Below are 24,310 nucleotides of genomic sequence, written 5' to 3' on the forward strand. Positions count from 1 at the left end.
CTTTCCCTTTTTTCTATTGACATTTAACAAAGAAAAGAACAGCACACTGATATACTGCGCCCACAGGTCAACTTTATCTGGCCCGATAGTAAAGGGCAAACTTATACTAGAAAATGAAGCCTCAACAACTCACACCTGATCAAGAACTCAATGTTCCTCAAAATTCCTTTGGGGGGTAAAAAGCAATGGCAAAGACAATTATTCCAAAAGCTGTATCGATGTCAATGTAATAAAATGTGATGGCATTTCAAACTCTGACAATATGATAGGATATAATGGTTCACCGTGATCATTTTGACAAAGCCACATTTGAATATAACACCAATTAAGTTCTAGCACAGTCAAGTTTGAGAGTTGTGCCGTGAAACAAGTTCCTCTCCACAGTTCTCACTCACCAAGTTTTTCCTTTTCGTCAGAAATGTTAGTATGTGCTAATGAGCAAACATGGTAATCCCGAAAATGAACTGACAGCCACACCTACCCCCACGTTTCCCTGGCTTGTCTGTGTGAGTTTTTATAATTGGGCGTTTGATGGTTTCTAACACCACATGTTCAGCGCATTTGAGATGGATGTCAGAAATGTCAGCGAGCTGTTCTAACAATGCATTCATTGTATTGCGTTGCCTACATCAAAGTGGCAGACACAAAAGGTGGCTGATGTTTGTTTTGAAAAGTGTGCTTGCAGTGTAGTTCATTTGGGTTGACACTATTTGATCAAACAACATATCCATCCCTTTGTTTCAGTTCATGTGTTGCTTATTTGAGGTTCACAAAACATATATTATAAATTTGGTGCATAACTAATTTGTAGTCACAGATGTGTATCAGTAAATATGTAGTTGTAGAAAAAAATAAAAATAAAGAAGAACATTTTGTCTCACACACATTCATGTCAAGCACAACAACCACACATCTTTTATCGGGAGTTTGTTGCTAGCAGTTCATTTTGAGGTTTGAGCTTGGGTGTGAGATCTACACTATGTTTTTTTCAAGCAGAGGAATGATTTTCCTTTTAAAACTGCGACATTTTGCAGTAACATGCTTTACCACTCCACAACAGAAAGATAATATTCCGTCCCCTCATTTCTGATTCAGTCTCTTTGTACATTTCTCCTCTCCAAAGCCATTATTACTTTAATCACCGTTTTTACGAGACTCTCATGGCTGCCCACCAATTAAGCTTTGTACCCTATTAAAAGTCCTTACCCAAAGAACAAAGTGCTGCACTGCACAGGGTTCCACACTGGCACGTTCCATTGTGTCTTTGCTACTACCCCCCATATAAAATATTTACACCTGCTATCACTCTTGCGGCACTTCAACTCCTGTGAGGTCCACTTAAAACTCTACACTGCAACAAACACGGCCAACCAACTTAGCAAGAGCTTTGACCTGCCAGTCTGACGTTCCCCTGTCTGCAACTCTTTCATGGGTATCCAGCTGCTTGAATCTTTTACACTGACACTGAATTATCCATGACCTAAAGAGGTATATGGTTAAGAGAGAGAACCGAAACATTAGATAAGAAAAACACTCTTCATCACATGTTTCGGATAAATAACAATCTCATTACATAATTTATATTGGAATAACAGAAATTAAAGTAAGCAGCGACCTAGTCTAAAATGCTAATTTTTATGAAGTGTTAGCAACAGGCAATATCTAATGGCCACTTCTGCAGCAAGGCCTGTGTGTGTGTGTGTGTGTGTGTGTGTGTGTGTGTGTGTGTGTGTGTGTGTGTGTGTGTGTGTGTGTGTGTGTTAGCATATGAGGATCTTTTCCCTGTTTTACGTATCCTTGTAGGCATTCAATTATGGCACCTCAGATCATATGGCCAGTGTCCCTAGGGCATTCAAGAACCCGGCTGCCACGCTTGTGTTCTCTCTTCCCGGTCTCTCCGTTCGGACCGACATTGTTTGCTTAGCTTCAGTCATGTTGTTAGCTTTGGTTTACACCTTACAACACCATCCACTCAGCATTTACTCACTCGTCCATCAGCCGACAATGCTGACAACACACTTAATACTTTTGGTTTTAATTTGTTATTGGAATGTTGTATGTTTTACGTAATACATGTGTATAAATGTACACATACACATTGACTACCTCCCGTTTGTTTGCCATGCCTCCTGAGTCGTGTCATGACAAATTGGGGGCTTGTCCGGGATGCATGTCAAGAAAAGACCTGCCCATGCATAGCTACACAACTTAAATAAATGTCCTTCATTTTTTATTGTTTTATTTTTTATTTTTATAATTTTCTGAAACAATAACTGTATCTAAATCCGAATCTGATGAAAATGGGGGCGGGACCTGATAAGCCTTTGGCTTCTTCCGTCACCCTTCGGACAACACAAAGTAAGATGTATGACGATATGAAAGAGAAAATTGTGTATTGGTGGAATTGTCCGAAAGAATAATAAATAAATAAATAAATAAATAAATAAATAAATAAATAAATAAATAAATAAATAAATAAATAAATAAATAAATAAATAAATAAATAAATAAATAAATAAATAAATAAATAAATAAATACATAAATAAATATCTCCATAGACTAGACCTGAAATATAATTCACAAAACTAAGAATAGCCAGTAAAGGAGTAAGAGAACAAGAGGCTGTGGGCCTGCAGGGGAGCTTTCAACACCTTGGCATTTTTAACGAACGTGTACAGTATGTTTTGCTGTTTTCCCACCTAATAGGGACATACAGGCTCACTAATGTATTCACAGCAAGCTTTTTGTCTGCGAGTTCAAAACATACTAAATGAGTAATCACAGCCCCACTTTGGGACCTAGCGTTGATGGATATAATTAAAAAGGAGATATGTAAATGTACCAGACCACCAACGAGCACATGATGTGGAATCAAGCAACAAAAGACAAAGTGACTGCAGTAGTTGAAAGTGTGACTATTGTTGTTGTTTTTTCGAGTCGTCTGTCTGCCAGATCTGGGCCTAGCCATAATTCACTCCACAATCACAACTCTCCTTCAGTTCCCCGCTGGCTGTCACGAGAAAGGGGGATTTAAAAAGTTGCATCTGGGCTTTGCCAATTTCCGATAAAGGGAATTATTGTTAAGTGTAATTTTTCTTCTGTTCTTGGTACATTTGTTTCTAAGACAATGCAAAGTAATATTCTACAAATATTGCTTCTGCCAAAAGCATTTCAGACAATGGCATAATCCTCCTCATACCTTTGCAATAGTAGAAAAGAGAAGGAAAAAAAGCAGAAATATTGTCCATTATATTTCTATCACAGGCACTGGGTGTGCTAATCCCCTCTGTTGTGTCTGTGCACATCATAGTTGAATGGTCTCATCCTGGCCAGGAGCCCAGGAAGTCAGTGGCTCATTTCCATCCTACAATGAGACACCACACACACACACACACACACACACTGCACATGCACTAACTGTTCACTCGTGCTCCCTCTGTACCCCCAATATGAGCACACATCCTATCCATACCTCATGCAGGGCAGCTCTGAATGGGACCTGGATTTATTGTGAGTCACTATGGCGAGCACAGCCTGGCACCTCTTCTGTCCCTGCTGTCATGGAGGCTGATGTCTTGGGTCAGTGCCACTGTAAACCGTACCTCTCCTCTCTTCCTCCTCTATCGTTTCTCTTTCCCACCCCTCTCCTCCTTCCCTGTGTTGCCCTTCCTTTGACTGTCCCCCTATCCATCCTGCACAGAGAGGGTTCATATTTATGTGACTCTGTGGGTCTGTGTTCTGCAGACTGAAAGGAAAAAATCCAAAATGCTGCGTAATGTGAAGAGGTTCTGTCAGCAGCAGGGAGGTGAGAAAGCCTGATGGACAGAGGGGGTGCAAAGCTACTTAGTGGGGTAAATAGGAACGGCGAGGAAGGTCCAATGGAGGAGGTCCTTTTTAGATCCCAATTTGAGACCTGTTTTTGTCAGACGCTTACAGTATCTTTACTGTAAAAAAATGAAAGAAAATATGATAATTCAAGGCAACTGTCTGCACTAGATTTTTGATTTTGAGGCAACTGACTACTAGAGTTCGGCATACTAAAAATTCCCAAAAGTTGTGTCAACTAATAATTCTTTGTTCAAAATTTTTTTCAGACAGTTTTAACAGGATGCTTTATGTTTGAACCAACATTTTGACCAACTTGGATTTGTTTGTTGTCTGCATGTCGGATATTTATTTCGCAGAACTGAATTGAAATTACAATTCCTATCATGTAGACCTCAGTATTTGTAGTTTTCATACATATAAAAGATACAGTTTCATTGCAAATGAATAATAAATGATCTCAACAAAATATAACTAGTTGTCTCAAATGTTGACAGTTTTCCTTAAAACTTAAGATTTGTTGTAGGCCTCAATACACAAAACTCCAGTGAATGAAGTTGCCTAAAAATGTGAGTTTCCCTCACTTTTACAGTGTTGTTGTCATGGATATACAGCTACAGTAGCTGGTAAACCCATCTATTGCACCAATCTCCCTGAGTAACAACAAAACTGTCATACAGACCGGTACGAGGAAGGGAGGCCCATAAGCACAGCAGCAAACTGCACACTTTACTGCACAGTGTTGCTCAAGGGAACGTACCACCAGGACAGCACAACACACAACAGGGTACATAACAGCACAACATATGTGGGATATTACAATCAAAATGTTAGTCTTGGCAGCCTTAACGGCCAAGCATGTGTAGTATATTCGACTCTGTTATTCCATTGATTGACTGACAATAATATATTTAATGTCAGTCTGAGCATACAGGTGCTGGGGGGGGGGGGCTGTTTCTGTTTAGCTGTGGGGCTTCAGGCTTGTAACAAACATGTGTAGTGGCGGATTTGAGTTGACTGCCTGAAGCTTGAGGACTTTTCTTAATCTGATGGTTGGTGGTGGGTACATCTGTTTCCATTTCTCTGCAACAGCAGATTGCGATTAGATTAATAACCTTGTTAGCATGAGAACCATGGCTGAAAAAAAAAGAAAATAAGTACAACCTACAGATGTCAAAAATAACATTATAATAATATAACAAAATTAAAAGGCTAATATATGAAGTGCTGATGACAAGGACAATGCTATGAAAGTATTATAATAATTTCCATGTATAGTTTAAAGATGACTGCAATGCGCGGCATGAGAGATGGTCAAATGTCTACGACATGCATCTACTTAAACAAGACCAGAAAATAAATAAATAAATTAAAAGCAGGCATTGATCCTCCTTGCAAAGAGGAATTTCTGAGAGGAATTCCACAGGAGGTTTTGAAATATTCAAGTGCTGTGATCACAGATGAGTGTTTTTGGTGCAGGCATAGAGGGGAAGCCACTGGCTAATCCGGCAAAGTTATGTGCTCCAGGTCTCAGTATTTCATCCAGTCATCCAACCAGCCAGTTGGCCGGCCAGCCAGCCAGCCAGCCAGCCAGCCAGCCAGCCGGCCTAGAGTGCCCCTGGTGCCACTTAAGAATCATGGGAAAAGAATGTTCTCAGCTCTTTTTCTTTTTTGTCCTGATTATATCAGATGTGGAGGAAATGGAGGGACTCTGGATGGATGCCAGGCCCCGGGAGAGGGTGGGCAGGAGGGGGGAGTAGAGTCAGGGGAATATGGGCTAGATGAGAGGAGGGCGATGGGGACAGCAAGCGTCCAGAAAAGAGGGGAGATGTCTGGGAGGAATGGGAATGAGGTGACGGGGGGTGTGGAGGACCTCCAGGGACCAGGAGGTTGGAAGGGGGCAGCAGTGTGATTTATCAAGCCCAGCGAGAGGGGCCTGATCGTTGGGCCCTGGGAAGGCAAGAGGGGTGGATGTAGGATGGGGTAGGTGGCAGTGGCCCCCAGAGCAGGACAGATGGCAAATGACATGACAGGACTTTTTTCTTTCTTTTTTTTTTAGGCTTGGGGACATGTCGCCCTTATCAAAGTCAGGCTTGCCCATAACATCCTGCCAAGGGAGAAAGAAAGAGAGAGCTGAAGAGGAAAGAGCTTGGTGGAGAAAGCTAATGGAAGACGTGACTAATCATAAGATCTATGGTATAAGACTACAGTCAGCAAGTAACACTGCCAACAACCTTGAGTGTGTATTTTCTATTAAATATAATGATACTGTCTCTGCTGCATAAAGCCACGAGCCAAAAATCATATAAAACATTCAGTCGTACAAGCTTTGATAATTAGCAAGCAGTAATGTATTATAACATAGTCTAGCTGAGTAGTAGTGGCATTCAACATGGTGTATTGAGTTGAGTAATACCAATATCCAAAATGGATGTTGCAACAGTGCATTACGCTTGCTACTCTTAAAACTGCTGAGTGGTTTCTTGATTTAATTGCTTGTTTCTGCTCTTTGTAAAATATATATTTTGCTCCTGCAAGGTCACCCTGCATTCAAGCATGAGACAGGCTTTCTCTATTCTGTTTAATACTTAACCAAATCCCTGGAAAAAAAGAAATATCGGTAAGTCCCTCTCTCTCAGTATTTTTCCACTTTTACCCTACCATTTATTTGGCTTTTATTCCCCGGCCTGTTACTCACAAATTCTATTAAAGTTAGAAATTAAATAAAAAAGTGTTAGGGCCTTTTGAGAATTAATACATGTGATGCATGTGTGCTTGTCAGTTTATATCACTTATATAGTAATAATCGATGATATACTTGCTTTTGCTGAACTCAAAGTCGCTTTTTAAAGCAAAAGACCAACAACATACGGACATTCATTCACAACTCATTAGGGACAGGCGGAGGAGAAGAGATGGGAGATGTACTACCCTTTAATTAGGTTACCCCTGATTATCTGCGAAGCGGCCGCTGCATGAACCGCCTTCTAAAAGCATGTGTCAAAAGCTCTCGCGCTCTCAACTATAAAGGTCTGAGGATCAAAACAGTGAGTAGGAGTCATCTTCCAGGGACAATTACAGCAGGTTGACCATTTTACGACCATCTTTCTCATATATATTTCAATCTGGACCTAAGCGGTGTTCCTTCGTTACCATACCATGTTGAATCAATATTTGTTTGTCGTCCCGCTACAATGAAAAACATGTGGTTTGTCCAGGTGGTGTAGCGGTAGCTGGCTGTCAAAGATGGCCGACCATCCTTCACATGCACAACTCACATCACACAGTGACTCGCATTGGGGATCAACAGGCATCATTAACAATAACATATGAAAAGCATGCCCTGATACAAGTATGGAAACATTACATCCAACTAAACAATGTGCAATATAATACTTCTTGAATGATTGCCTTTATTACATACAAGCTGAGTGCCTGTGTGTGTGTGTGTGTGTGCGCGCGTGCATGTGTGTTTGTCTGAGTAAATGCATACCATACAAATACCAGGGGGTACTGCTTGCCTCTTAGGTTTCTGTGATACCCATCTATGTGCATTGGGAGAACATAAGCCTGTATCTGATATGGCGTCCAGTAATGGCCTGTACCTATGGTTTATTCAGTCAGATAAAGGCCATTGTGAGAGACTCACTTAGCCACTTAACCCATCACCTGCTGTCCATATACTGTATATTGTGAAAAACAAAGGATAACTGCTTAAACAAGATGACAAATAAAGCAAATATGAATACTATGATAAGTATAATTATAAAGAGAATGGAAATGGTAAGTGTCTATAGGTTTGTATGCAGTCTTATCAGAGGTTATGTAGATCACAGTAAAGTAGGATACATAGCATATGCATCACTATTCTTATCTGAACGCCTCTTATTACCATAATCTCATCTGATTTGGAATACAGAGTAATGGATCACAAGTGACATGATTACCATAATACAATACAAGAGAGTGGTGACCTGCTGGCACAGTCTTGCATACTGTATGCAGTCCTGTACAAGGCATTATGTAGTTAGATGTTTGGTGGCAGTAGGCTATAGCAGAAAAGATGAAGATGACTGACTAGGAGCATTTGTTGTATAGTAGCTGGGTGAAACAAACAACACATGTTTTTTCCTCACTTTTGACTCTGGTGGTGAAAAACTGTGAGTCTGGCACACGAGAGATTAAAAAAATAAATATATCAACTGTTGGATTCACTTAAAATCTGTTTATTAAACAAAAACGTAGAGTAATTAAGCATGCTGTAGACCCTGAGGACTACTTGTGATTTTTCTTGAAAGTGCATGAATAATTGAATATGGAAGTATTGCATAGCTGCTCTTCAACATTCACACCACTTCTTAAAATCATTACCACTCCTTTACAATGCACTGAATGGCACTGTTATGAGCACTTATGTGAAATGATGATGGATGGTGCATCTCTGTTTAGCTACGTACAGTATGCAACATTTGCTTGTGGTGCTATTTGCCAGGTACAGGCCAAAACCAGGGAGCATGCTCATTTGCAACAGTCTAATTGGTCAGCAGGGATCTTGTGGTGCGCCTTTTTGTCTTCTTCCCCGTCCTAATTGAGAGGTGTAAGGCAGGTGCATGAGAGGTAGGGAGCATACCAGGAATGTGGAGGAATGCTAGCAACTAGGAGAGCAAAAGGAAGAGGCCAGGCAAAAGGTGTATTCACATTACAGAGGAGAAAACAAGAGTCTTGCATGCTTGGCGGTTTGGAATGTGGCATGCAAGTCTTTGGTTGTGCAGTATTTTCCACTCCAATACTCCTCATGGTGCCTCTTTAGCTGCAATGCTACTGCTGCTAGTAGTAGGTTGTTCCGTTCACAGTTGAAGTTATCCTGTGGGAGCGCTGATCAGACAAGATCACCACCTCGTCCTTTAATGGCTGTTAGAAAACAAATGCATGGTTTACACGAAGGCTGGGTATTGGCAAGGACTTGGCGATAAGATACGCATCACAATGCATGGGTGCCGATATGATTTGGCCCCTGTGACATCTACAGGGGCGTAAGCTGTAGTTCACTACCTGTTTAAAACTTGATTTATCTTCATCAAAATATCTATTTTTGGAGCTGACAATAGAATACAGATATCACATGAATACATATCATAATATGTTGTTGTAAAATGTTTTTACACACCTAGTTCACACTGACTTCAGCGAAGTGTGGCTTTTGATTTTCATGTTATCCATCACTGCCTTCTAGGTTGCAATATTCTGCCTTTTGTGCATTGAGAGTTGCTTGTCTGCAAACTTGTAACTAGTTCAGTAACTGTTGCACTTCTATCTTTTCAGACCATTCTCTGTAAAACCTACAGACGGTCGTGTGTGAAAATCCCAGCAGATCAACAGTTCCTGAAATACTTAAACCAGCCTTTCTGTCATCAACAACTCATTTCAACTCAATTCATAGTCACTTAAATCACCTTCCTTCGGCACACATCACCATATCATAAATATTTGTCTTCCACAGTATTCCAATCTACAGTGCTCTATTATCTTTAATGTATCTTTCTATTCTTAACTGTGTTCTGTCATATCTCATTTATTTTCCGCGTATGTGATTTTTATTTATATGGTTTGTAAAGCTTCACTGGAAAGAGCCTGAGATCTAACAATTCCATTGCCGGAAAGACTGCTTCAGTAATTGCTATGGATGTGACAGATAATTTAACTTTGAACTTGGATTTAGTGTGTGCGTGTGTGTCCATTGTAAACCCCGCTATTTACTGTGTTTATATGTATGTTATGTGCATGCCTGCTGGTGATGGTGGTGTGGGGGAACTCATTATTATCCTCAGCAGCTAATTGAGGAGATATCACAGCTGTGCAAATTACACCTGACCTTTGTGTTCACATACACACCAAGCCCTTGGCACACACTTGTTTTGGGGGGGCTTATTTCACTGTGTGTGTGTGTGTGTGTGTGTGTGTGTGTGTGTGTGTGTGTGTGTGTGTGTGTGTGTGTGTGTGTGTGTGTGTGTGTGTGTGTGTGTGTGTGTGTGTGTGTGTGTGTGTGTGTGTGTGTGTGTGTGTGTGTGTGTGTGTGTGTGTGTGTGTGTGTGTGTGTGTGTGTGTGTGTGTGTGTGTATGACTTTAGTAGTACTGAAGAAAGAGATAAAGTAAGTCAAATATTGTGCTGTCTTTGGAAACTAGCAAAAGTCACTCTGGGATGAACAGAAAAAGTTTGATCTTGTTCTTCTCAAAATGAATCGATCAAGGACAAGGAACCAGAAGTGGGGTGAATGATTCTCAAGTTTTATTATTGTTGTCGTCGCAGCAGTTTGAAAGTGAAGAAGAACAACTTTTCTTTTCAGCTGTGATTGCTTGTCATCTGAGGTAGATGTTGTTTTTCAGACAGAGCAAGGCTATGGCCTGCGTCATAACAGACTAGGAATACTTTAAAAAAAAAACGCAAACATTTTAAAATAACTGACTTCAGGGACTCTTCAGGCATTTGTTAATGGTTGTTTTTTTTAAAGAAAATATCTCAAGAAGAACACTCTTAAATGACTTTCTGAATTTTACTTTTGGAAAGTATTATAGTCATAAGAGGAAGGTTATATCTAACTATGTGGTTAAACAAAGTTACTTTATGTGTCGCAGTTGGACTGCATGGCTTTATGTTCCTTAAATGTCAGCAATCTGCTTTTAACATGCATAAAGGTTTTGTATTTTTGATTCCTAGCCAAAAAAAAAAGACAAATGTAGCATTTACTTTGCCTCTGCAAGCACATTTGCAAGCAATTCCAGTAAAATGAATTGATATGGATAATAATATCCAAAAAATGTCACTGTTAGAAATGCTGGTATGGCCCTAATGCCTTCAATTCAGCATATGTTCCACTTATCTGAACAGGTAAATTGAGGTCTGTGTTTATATTATTTGCTGATTTCATCTATTCAGTATTTGTTCATTCCAAGGTTTTTTGCTGTGCTTTTCTTCTGATTTTCCTCGATCCAATTGCTCTGATATTCACATGGGTTTCTGTTAACTAGTTCATGTAGTATAGTATAAAAGACTAGTGCTACAATGTGATAGCTAACAGCTCCTTATAATAATAGAACATGATAGATAGAAGCACTGCAATAAATACATTCTTGACTGATGCCGATCATTTACTGAATGTTAGGGCGCACTCAAACTAGGCCCAGTTTTCTATTCATTAGCACAATTTGTTGTTAATTGTCTGATATACATATTGTTATTAGAACATGCAGATAATGCTTTTTAAAGACCTGTACATTGCATTTGTATTACTCATAACATATAAATCTTTTTCCCATAAAAGACTCTGGGCTCTTTCTCCAACATCTAGATTCTTGGTTTTGAAAGAGATGCAAATGTACACATAATTAGTTAGATACTGCCACATTTTGGATATTAATGCAATCATCTCTGAAAAAAATTGTAATACAAAAAATGATTGACATAATATAAGCTATCAACTGGCAACGTTGCATGATGATATCTACAAATTGAAAAAAAATTACCCTAGTCACTTGCTAGTGTCTCGCCTAAATGCAGGATTATGGCTCACCACAGATGTTTTACCTCCCAGTGTCCCTTGCACATTGGCTGGGCCTGGTTCTCCTTCACAAACTACAGGAGCTGAAGCAGTCACCAATGCTTCCCAGCAGAGCCACGTAGCCAGCTGTTGTTAGCTAGCTCTATGCCCCCCCCCAACCCCCACACACACTGCATGGCTGTGGAGTTCTAGGTTTAAATCAAGGTTCCACACAACTGAGTCCTACTGCTTGCCTCTGCAGCATATGTGTGGTTTTTTTCTGAGCGTGTACCTGTGTGAGCCATGCTGCACGCACCAGGGAAGGTCTTAAAGGTGCCCTCTCAACCCCAGAGAAAGCAGCGAGCCCGACACATCTGTTACCGATCTGTCATTGTATTGCGGCTAGATCTATCCCTCTGTCTTTATTTAATCAGTTTATACCAACCTCCTCTCTCTCCTCATCCTCAAAACTTAATCTTGTTTTTTTTTTTGTATCATTTCCCATTGTATCATATCATAAGTATCCCTTTTCTCTTCTCTGTTGTGCAAATCCTTGTGTATACTTATCTTTTTCCTCATCTCCATCCCTATATCGGTTGAACAGCTTTGCCTTTCTGTATTACGTTATCCTTATCAAAATCTAGTCGTATCCCCTTTAGTATTTTTCTCTCCTATATATTCCCCAGTATCAGTGCCATCTTTTTCCCCCCACCTCTCTCTTAATGCCACGTAGAGGGGGAAAGATAAGGGGGAGGCCGAGATGATTTATGTCTGATACAACCTCTCCATTGAGCCCCCATTGATTTCCAGCTTAGTGAAATGTCATAGATGTGCGATGGTAATCAAATCATACATCACAGGGTGCCCCAAATGTCACTTTAGGGGGATATGACAGATGTACTGTGCCCCGCGCAGCTATCTTTCACTCCCAAAACATTTGATGATGGAGGAAATGTAATACATCTGTGCAATAACCTTCTCTTTTCACATCCCTCCACCCAAACGGAAGAATGTGTTCGCTCTATACACTACATAATGCCGGGGTCTATATTTGACTGAGCATGCCGTAAATTTGTCCGTGATGAAAGAACTGAGGGGATTTGTCACGGTAAGTGCTAGCTTTAAAAGGGGGGGGAAGAAAGTCAAATGAACAGAATGAGTGATACTGTTTTGGTCCGAGGTTTGTTTTTTGGCGGTAAGATGCTTAAACGATGGCAGCGGCTGACCACCGTGGAAGTTGTAATGGCAAAGAAATTCTGATGTCGCACTCAAGAAAAAAAAAAAAAAAAAAAAAAAAACGGCAGAACTGAGACAATCAGAATGCTGAAGTGATTATGAGGGATTATCTCTCTCTATATATCTCTCTCTCTCTCTCGTTCACTCACACACACACACAGTGCATGTGGAGATGAGCTAAGCCTTGCACCCTCATTTCGGCTGAGACAAGGTGATAATTAAAGTCACAGCCTTGGCTCTGCTTGCATCTGTGGTGTGTGTGCACTTGAACGTGTGTTTAAATGTGTGTGTGTGTGTGTGTGTGTGTGTGTGTGTTTGTGTGTCAGTGCATGTGGTTGTGCACGGTGCTTTGACTGCCTGTGAGCTGATTGTGTGATGAATCTGTTGTGTGTGGACTGCAGGCACTGGCAATACACACTGAAATATAACTTTACAAATCTAGCTATAATTTAGGCACATTTTTAGGTAAATTGGTGGACAGGTGTTTGAGTACAGCTTAATTTAATAAATTAAGAGTTTGTTGCTTGGTGATAATCATATTATTTTACATATTGGGACTTTATTCTTGTGTTTAGCACAACAATTCTTTTTTAAATGTGTGGTTCAATTTGAGCCAATGGGCTGATTTTATTTGCTTCTATCACCATTTGAAATGTGTTTACCTTGTTCTCAATAATGTACAGTGACAGTGAGTCTATCCAGTAATACAAGGAAGTACTAGGAAAACATCTGATGTGTCAGGCACACAAATTCTGGTAACCAGTGTAAATGTGCCCAAGGGAAACATAATAGCCATTTGCCAGATTAGGGTATATGAATACAATTGACATACCAGCACTTGGATGCCAGAATAATTTTGTAGTTCAATAACTTGTTAACAAGTATTTTCAAAAAAGACTTCAGAACACCCTGTAACACCTTGGTGAAGCATGCTATTCAAAACAAGTGAATGTATTCCAGTGATTAGGAGAGTACAAGAACATTTCTGGGCTTCGTCCATGAATGACTTTTTGATCTGGACATGTTTCACTATCCCTAAGTGAGTATTTTCCAGCAGTCTGTTCCTCTCCTCCTTAATCTGTAAAAGATAATGTTACGCATGTGTTACGCATATACAGGCCACATGCCTCGCGGCAACCAAAAATACACACATATACACATCATAACATAAAAAACATGTTTCTGGAGCGAAAAGTCATATCATCCATATGCTAACACATGCTATTACAAGTGTGGATTCATAAACATGACCGGCCACTAATGCGTTGGTGATGAGTTGGAGATGCATTCACACATACAGAGCAGGGTGAAAACATAAGCAGAGAGACAGAAACAAGCAGACTTTTCCTCCTCACCCAAAGACAAATACATGCATCCACCACAGCACGCACACATGGCAGCTCTCACACTGCAAGTCTGTATATTATTGCCGTCCATTAAAACAATCATGTCGACAGAGGAATGTGCACAGAGATTTAGGCTGATCCAGCGGATGGGTAATGATCCATATGTCCGACACATGAGACACCTCACTAACCACCTCATGAGCTGAGACTCAACCAAGGTAGTGTGTGTGTGTGTGTGTGTGTGTGTGTGTGTGTGTGTGTGTGTGTGTGTGTGTGTGTGTGTGTGTGTGTGTGTGTGTGCGCGCATGTGTCTTTGATTGTGCAGTTCCCTGTGTGTACATCTATTGTTGTGTATGTGGGGAAATGCTTGTATCTGCAGAAAGAAATACAGTAACGAACACACTAAATTCCAATGGAGCTTCATTCAAACCAAATACATCAAGTACAAATATGAAAAAGGGCCTCTTTGATGATGGAATATGAGTTCATAATAAAGACCTAGAAGCTAAAGAGAAAATACAGAGGATTTATTTAGGACGGCAGTAAAAGAGAGCTACCTGTATTGACCTAGAGAAAGTCAGGAAGGAAACAGAGAGGCCGGTTTAGAGCAGAGGAAACGTAGTGGAAACAGTATTTAAAAAAATAAAACCTTTAAGGATTAGTTTCCAATTTATAGGCCATATATCAAGCCATCAGAGGTAAATAGCTTATGGTGAAATTACCTTAACATTTATGTAATAAGGTGCATGTTTGAATACAATTCTATTCTAACCCTACATTTTCATATGTGTGACATCACACAATAGGAAAATGTAGGGTTATGATTAACATGACAGCTGTGCCAATGGAAGACATAGGGAAGAAAAACCTCAATCATTATATTATAATAGCGATTTTAGAATGATAAAACGCCGGTTCCTTCTGGGTGAAGTATTCCTTTAAGACTTCATAAACTCAGCTGGACTGTGTGGCTGTGGTTGGATAAGGATTGATTGACAGTAACATGGCAACATGAGCAAAGAGCCCCAACTGACCCGCACACTTCAAACGAAGAGTAAAAAGCTTGTTGAGGCACTCAATAAATGTATCTCTTGCATTTCCATTTCACTAGACCCGGCACTCCCAAACTCTACCCTTTTTCCCCACCACAATACAAATCAAATTGTCCCGTTAGCTCTCCCATTCATGGTCAATGTTAAATTTGACATCTCCAGCCTGTACAACGCAAACACACTCTGTTATTTATTTGTAGTCTCCAAGCTAAATGACATCACTACGACTTCTTCATGGTTATTTTCTCGGACTTGACAAATCGCCCACACAGCCACAGTAGACATTGTACAAGTGTTTTCACAGGCTTAGTAATACTGTACTATAGTAATCTGATCGTTCTGTGTAGAAATGACCTGGGGTGCCCGTATAGGATTCCTGTCTGCAAACATTTGAAACATACCATTGGTTTTTATGTGTATAAAAGCATAACAAAACGATAGATGTACAAACTTACTTTACAAAAAATTAACTTAGAAACTATGTACTATTGGTAACGACTGGGCAGACCATATATACTGTACTCAGGAAATACAGCTAGACCTACACAGCTTAGACACGATGATGACATCATGACAGCTCAGAATGACACTGTCCAGTTGAAAGCTTCCAAAGAGGCTGGACAACAGAGATTGTGTGGTGACATGAAGCCTGGGGCCGCCGGCAAAATATCATTCAGTTATATCAGCTGCCTGAACACAGAGAAGCATGTACTGAAATAGTGCATATCCCTGAAGACAAATGCATTCCCACTATGCTCATCTGTACAGCACAGTTGTCCCTGCCTCAAGTCTTTTACCAATGTTGTTTTAAGCATGGTTCAAATGTAAGATATTTGTCCATTTTGCTTCCACAGCATGTAGCATGTCTTTTTTCATACTAGTATTAATAAAAGTTCCACAATGTACATTTAGGTGTTCATTTGACTAAATCATATCTGTTTTTGTCTTTATATTTATCCTATACATCTTTAATGGTCATTATCTCAACATTAGTTTATTGTTCCTGTATTTTTAACCTGAATTATCGACTTCTAGCGCACTTACATCCAGTGAACTTTCCATAATCATGCTGGGAACTATTCCAAAGGTTTGTCCAGAGGGATTTGTTCATATGTTGTTAGTTGTATGATTTATGATACATTTTGTTCTTAAAGACATGACGAAAATGCATTTTCAAGACCTGGACATGGTTTTTCTGATTAATAAAAGGAAAAAAAGGCTCCGTCCAAAATAATTTCTGTAAAAAATGTGGACAAATAAAGTATATGTTGTAAAAAGCGATGCAAATGTACACATATTATCACATTTGCATATATATTCAAACATTTCTAAAAACAATTGTAATACACAAAAAATATAGTGATGTAAGTAAATAACTTGACAAACTCAACAAAATTATGAAATATATACATTAAAATGTCTACCCTATTCACCTGCAGTGTCTCACCTTAAACTGTACAGTATGTGTCCATTTGCAAAAGGGGGTGATCTTTTCCTTTAGTCTGGTTATAAAGACAGATTCACTTCTAGGTGACAGCTACATGAAAGATCTTGGGATAAATAAATAATGGAATTCTAGAAAATGTTATTACAGCTCAGCCAGGATACCAATTCCTTCTAAAGTGTGATATGAAAACAACATGCATTTTGTATTAGATTTCTTTGTGTGACAATTTCAGCACTGGGCTTAGCTTAATCGACACCCTGCCCTGTTATTCTTCAAAGCTGAATAACCTTGGCTGCTCTGGTTTTCGTAAACTAGAAGGGTTGGTTTTGTTTTTAGGGAGGCTGTAAAGAAAAAAAAGCCTGTGCTGCAGTTAATAGTGAGCTATCACTTTAATCCATTAGGACTGCAGGGGTTATTGGAATTGGGTCTGCAGATTTGATTTTTTTTTATGATCAACATTAAAGCCTCTTTTCACAAACCAGTGGCGTGTTTCCTAACCCACTCGTTTCTCACAATATTGCACCCACGGTTCGGCTATGCTCACCCAACCAAAAAATGACCTAAATGGCTAAAAGTATTTGCTTCCCCTTGGAAATGCAGCTAAGCGTGTCTATTTGCATGTGTGTGTGTGTGTGTGTGTGTGTGTTCACCACAGTGATAATAAGTACAGCACAGGGAGTTATGGCTTGAGACGCTAATGCCATGTGACCGTGCCAAGCTCTTACAGGGCAGCGTGATGGGCAGTTAAACGGAGGCTGGGAAGTTACGGTGCATTGTTAATGGTATGACAGACATTACTCATTCCTCCCTTCCTCTTTAATTTTTTAAATGTCGAAAACATTTGGAAAAAGGAAAAAAAAAAAGCATTTCAAATTAATCTTGGCACTAGTTGCACTGCAGTGTTGCTTATGTATACACTAGTCGGTCTTTGATTTTGACTTGCATGACCCTGAACTGCTCACGTTGGTGGATATGGCAGTGTTTGTGACTTGAGTTTCAGAGCAGCAAACAACACACATGAATTTAGCAACTAACTGGTTGTCATAGTGCAACAGCTACAGAGGTACATGTTTCACTCAGTAGATGGTGAGGACCAAAACAAAACTAAAAAGAGAGTGAATATTGTGCATGCATTCCTTAGGTTTATGTCAGCCAAAACATCTTCAGAAGGTTGTATTTGCCTCGACGTAAGTGTTATTTTTTTGTCGGTAACTGTCTACTGCTTTCCCTCTTGGCCAAGTCTCTCTTCAAAGAATATTGGTATCTCAATTAGACTAGGTTACATCAACGTTATGACAATAACTATAATAGAGTTAGACTATATTGATCTTTTTGTTAATACAATGTGTCATTTGCTGAGAAAACAATCACACAAGTTCCATTCATGAGCTTTTAATCACATCGCATGATCTCCACCGGCAGATGAGTGTGCGTTACTGTCGTGGATGTTCCCATTTCAATTTCTCCAAGCACATTTGCATCTGTTAACACATACTATAGTGCATATTAAAATGGCTTATATGTAATTGTGTGATAAGATGTGTGAACACATTTTTGTTTGCTTCATATCAGCTTGCATGTGCATAGTTATGTTATATAGTAACCCCGGGTAACTGTGTTTGTTCATTAATGTATACCGAATACGTCAGAGCAGTGGGATATAATAGGAAGGATTTGGAAGGTTACATTTCATGGGCATTGCTCAAACTCTTTGATGTCCCTGATAACTTATCTTATCTGGATGTGTTAAACACTATGTTTCTTTACTGCCAGAAGGTAGGAGTTTAAAAAGTGATTACTGAAGGGATTCAGGTATCTTGTTGATGTCAGTGGGTCATAAGTGTCCTGACTGTCAGACCAGTGTTGACCAACACATACATTGTCAATTCATGCTCAGGGCAAACAGTTCAGTGTGTTTCAGTGTAAAGCTATTTATTAATTTTAATGTCTTTATTTTCTTTCAATGGACTTTTCCGTATCTTAAACACAGTTGATCTATTGACCCCAACGATAACGCCTCACTGGTTTTGTAGGTGGTTAAACACACTGATTGATGCTAATGTGGATCAACCCAGAAATGATCTACAAGAAGGCACATATTTGAGATGACAAGGCAGAGAAACAAACCAAAAATGAATACAGTATGCCCATAATCGAATGTATGCACATTGGCATGTACAGTATGTATTTGCAGATTTGAGCATGTAGGTGATGCTGGGGTGGTGACATTCACCAACAGACCAAATTTTAACTAAGATTAATAGGATTCCGCAGTTTTTTTGTTATGTTTGCTTTCATAGAGTCAGTAATTTTTCCCATTGTGTTCAATGAGAACTTTTGAGCAGTGCATTTATTGTTTGTTTCGATTTCCACTTTGAAAGGATGGTCTTCTTGGCGATAGCTAAAGGAACCATTATGTGTATGTGGGTTTTGTGCGGTAGAAGTTCCGCTGAGGATTAATTATTATACAATTATGCACAATGAGAGAGACAGAGGAATCCTGCAACCCAAGATTACCCCGCGCCTGATGTATTTCTGCGGACCTGTGTCCAGGGGTTGGTGTCAGAGGGGAAAGATAAGTCTCTTTCCAATTTAGCAGTTGGCAGGCGTATATTGTCATCTGCGTCAAAAATTAATTTATATGAATGAGAAGGAATTCTGGTTGCTTTAAGGCTGGCAGAAAAGTTCATGATATTTCATATACCGCTGGGGGTTGGATTGGGAGGGTTATTAATTATATTGACTTAATTTTTTTATTAACTGATTTTAATTATAGCTACTGGAGAAAGTGTTCCTCTTTGACCCCATACCTCTGGATCAGGTCTTGGAAGTAATGAGATGTCTTGAAATAAGTGCGAAATTCCACTTCTATTTTTTCCAGTGAACGTGTGATGTGATAGAGTTCAGTGGAACCATACTGTCAGAGGTTTTACTGGAATAATTCAAAGGTGTTGATTAACTTGAGGCACATTTTCTTTGTCTTGTAAATAGAATATACCAAGAACAACAACATGGTGGAGGGCAGGAAACATTATTTTTGTAAAGGAAATTAACTAATCATTAAACAGGCCAATTAGACCAGATCATCCTCCTAAAAGTCATGGGCAAAATCCCTTTTGGTCTGATGGCTGACAGGCTGTCAACTATTTGATTGACACCTCAATCAGCAGTGATCCCAAGCCTCTCCTGATGTCTGGACCATGCTTGTATCAGGCTTAAATGAGAGAATAACTTCCATGCAGTATTACAGGACATTTCCAAAATGTTTGGCTATGTCCTTCACCCCCTCTTCTAGACTGGTTTTGACTTCTTCGGGATCCCAAGGGTCCTTAGAAACCCTGTCAAAGCATGGAAGTGTATAGCTTGATGTACCGACATGGGCTACACTATAGTGTGACAACTCAAATCCTGACAGAGATTACCATCTGTTTGCTAGCCTTCAATACTTCCCTGGAGTCGATTTGTTAGCACATAATGGTGGGGTGGTTGGACCAGGTCTGAGGAATACATGGGTGACCTCACAACCCTCACGGTGACCAAGGCTTGGTCTTTCTATGTCAGCTTGGAAAGCTTCAAAAGGCTGGCTCTATTGAAGATCCAGCTGAGCAAAACCAGAAGCATTTCCATTGCCAAGAGGTAGCTGTCAGAAGAGTGCTTTTACATCTTTATGAAATGTTACCAGCAGTCTCTAACACCTGTGAAGAGGTGTGGGTGGTGGTACAGTGCATCCCTCAAGGACAGAGAGCAAGTAGACTAGCTCAGGAGGGATTCTGCAGTGGCCTTGAGAGCATCGATAGGACAATGTTTCCTGGTGAGTTAAATATCTGCAGTTTGGACTTTCCATGTCTCCTGTGGCCACTAACCCTGCATGAACCTAAATGTAACTGTTAAGTGAGTGGTCTTCTTTGTGGGAAACTGTGATCTCAACGGTGAATAATAATATAGTAGGGGTAAACATTCTGAACAGTAGTTAATATTAGCAAGCTAGCTACGTAGCTAACACCAAGCTCAGCTGCTATGGTTACATAGCAAACCAATCTGAACTCCACATAAATGTCACAATGAAAATAGTCTATAAACTAACATTAGTGTTTAGGGTAAATCCACCAACACCTGGATGGTTAACAAATGTAGAGCTACTGTTGAGTAAGACATAGCGTACCTGTTCTGATGTAGTAAGGGCCGCTTCATTAGACCAGCCATATCTCACAAGCTTATTCGTCAATCCGTGTTAATGTAAACAACTACAAGAACCAAACAGGGACTGTCTTCCACTAACTGACAGAAAGAAGGGAGATCACGGTCTGACTGTAAACAAGATTGACCATTTGATTAGGTAATCCATGTCCTATTCATTTCAACTGTGAGTAAAGCCACGTACATTCCACTAGTTACTCCTTGAGGTATGTTGGGCTGGAATGTAGTGTTTGTCTCTGTGATTGCGAGTACCACACAAATAGATTTGTGTAACTGGACATACAAAAGAGAAATGAGAGAGGAAAGTATGTTATATTTTGAAACATACTGGAGACCTTAGAATAACCACAGTAAAGTTCATCATCTGTGTAGAGTTTTTCCAACATGGAGGCTTTTTTAAATATTTCATAATGAGATAGGATCTTTATGGGTTTGTTTATTTTCAAGGGAAATGCCACATTTAATGAGTTCTTTATGTGTGTTGCGTTCCAGTTCAGCAGTAAGTGGACGGGGGCCTTTATTGGTGCGGTTACAGAGTCTGTGAGCCCAAAAGAAGATTTATTTTTTTGTTCAAAGGAAATGTTGACATGAGATCATGGTCATTTTGAGCAGCGCCTCTGGGTCATCAGATGTGTTATTTTCGGTTATGCCTGAGAAGAAGAGATAATAGCATACTGTGGATTTGAATGTCCAGTGTGGTTTATTTGATGTGTGACGTCGGCGAGAACATGCAAATCGAGGGTTTTCACGGTAGTTTAGAAGGATGTGTATTTTCTTTTGAGGTGCTCAATCTGGTTATGGCTGATCTCTACACTAGAATTGATGTATTTCTTTTTCAGAGTGAAATACATTTTTTAAAACACTGATTTCAATTTCAGTTATTCCAATGTGTTTCGTCATCTTTTGCGATGGCATTGTGTTACACTTCCACAATCAAGTAAATGATCAAGCATCTACGGTTTCCGCTCTTTCATCTGTCTGCTCAGACACATTTGAAAAACTATGGCATGCTAAAAGAAGCCAAGATAAAAACCTGTGGACTTCATATAAAATTCATATAGGAATGTTATGCATTCAAATGGTATTATCAAACGACTGCCAATGTTGAACAGGAAGAAGATAGTTACCAGTCCAAACCCTTGAATATTTATGGTGAAAGAGAATTCTGCTCCACAAAAAGGCTGCAATTACAGTTTCAACCCATGGTTTTGTCGTGCAATTACGCCATGAAGTATTATGTAATTATGAGCTCTATCTTAGGATCTCAAAAACAGATATGGAAGTGATTAGGCTTGTACTGGGGATTAGAACTCTACACTGTCTGTACGTAATGCAGCCAGTGTGTGAATGATGCAAAAGGGACACAGAGGAAGATAAAGAGGCAGTAAATGCAATGCAGATATTTTTATGTGAGAGCCCGCAGGAGATGTACTTTCATCCAGTCTTAGATAAAATGCAGACATACGGTAATTACATCCAACAATATGGGATGTTTAGATTCTACACATTATGATGAAAAGTACTGCAGTCTGACCATATAAAAGTCGATTAACAGCTACAGACACAATGACACCATTAAAAGGAACATCACTGTCTATTTGCTCTTAGTTGACACCCATACAATCAAGATCGGGGTCCAGGTAAAAAAGCTTCTTATTTTAGATGTATATGATCTTCATCAACATTTATTAAACTGGCATTTGTTTAGAGTAACTGAACATTTGTTTTACGTAAAGTTCTTATACAAAAATATCTGTTGTCACTTCCCATTTCATTTGAATTACACTTTGTAAAGGGCTGTATGTACAAATAACGGACATACCACACACGCATATACCTACTTGCATTTTCAGATACATGTTCAGATTTTTTTGTGAGGTAGGCTATTTATTGATAAGTATATATTTATGTAGCCAGCAGTTTGCAGTGTAAATAGGCATTGCAATTTACGCTCAAAAGGTCATGACGGAGGACAAAAGTGCAGTTTGGCCAAAATCTTCCATTTCGGTTAGCACAAACTTAGTTTTTTTTCCGATATTTGTCTAAAATGTGTTATCCAGTAGCCTATGTCTCCCTTATGGCTGCATGCAAGTTATGCCATACATTCCTTACATCAGTTACAAATACAAAACATGTTTTCAAACAATATATTTATTCGAAAAAAAATAGAAGAAACTGGATCCAAAGACATAACAAAAATAGAACCTTCTATAAATCACACAATATATGATTATATCTGCCGACTGTCAAAAACCAACAAACCCAGACTGAAAGAGACCGGATCCAAGTTGGTCTTTCACCACCACCAGCCCAACCTCCTCCTCCTCCTCATGTGATATTTCATATTGCTGCTTTAACAAAGATTGATGTTTGTGTACGTGCTGTGTAGGGGATTCGCTCTCTCAGCAGAATCCATCTTGCTTGCTTGGATTCTGTCAGAGCTCCCGCACAGAGCACACACATTTTTCGTCCAATATAACTGACACATATAACTATTTAGTATGAATGGTCAGTTTTTGGACATATGTAAGTGTCTCCAACTGAACTGCGTTCTCACATTATTGTTGATTGCCCCCCCTTGAAAATGCACAACTGGGCTAACATAACTTCTTCGGACAGTCTAGGCTCTACAATTAAGAAAATAAAAGTTACATAGATGTACAATACTGAGCCTGGTTGTCACAGAATAGACAGATTAAAAATCACATTTACTTAATAAATCGGTACTTTAAATCCAACACCAGACTCATCCTGTGTCCATACCAAACAGAACCTCCCTTATTCCCTGATGAAACCTATAGTCATTTCCCCTTCTCGTTTTCCTTCCAACTTTCCCAATGCAATTACCAGAGCAACATGAGATCAATTCAGCTGGAGAATGGAGTTAATGTTTCCAGTGTCTCGGGCCCCCTTCACTATCTGAAGATACACGTTCCAATATGTTCCTCTCTACCCCGGAGATAATTCAATCATCCTCACTTCCAGTTACTCTCAGGGCAAAGGAGCAGACGCCGTCAGGTCCCCTCTGACTTCAGTAACTCGATAGAAATGTGATTGTGTTATTGCGAACAGTGAGTGTACACACACACACATACTCACATAAAAAAAACAGGCTCACACACACAAAGAGATTACAAAAGTTTGTTGTGTCCTTTGTCCCTTGGGATTGGCTCCACTGGTAGGATCTGGATATGAATCTCCACGGCCATGCGCCTTTTGTTGCCATGTTTTGCCCGCCGGCTTTCTCCAAGGAATACCCGATGAGTTATGCCCTTTCAACCACTGTCCACTTCCTCTCATAAAAAGCACCCCCTTTATCTCATTGTTTGTCTTGCCAAGCATTGCCCCGAGGTGCAAATCAACTACTATCAATTTGTCAACCCCCTTAAAAAACACAGAGTGCACGGCCAAGAGCTGTTTCTTTTTTGTTGCTAATGCTCGACATTAAATGGAAGGGAGGAGGCTCAAAGGCAGAGGAAAATTATATACATTTATACTGTGACTTGGCATGTGTGTTTTCACCAGCAGCTGCTTCCTGTGTGACAGGCTGCATTTAAGGGCCACAGCTCTGGCCAAACAATAGAAGAAAATATATCTCCTCACTTTCCCTGTGAACGGGGGGGTTGAGTGGTCAGGCTAGGCACAGCAAAGAGCGTGGCACCGCACGACCA

The sequence above is a fragment of the Ammodytes marinus genome (assembly GCF_949987685.1).
Source record: "Ammodytes marinus genome assembly, chromosome: 12".
Classification (NCBI taxonomy): domain Eukaryota; kingdom Metazoa; phylum Chordata; class Actinopteri; order Uranoscopiformes; family Ammodytidae; genus Ammodytes; species Ammodytes marinus.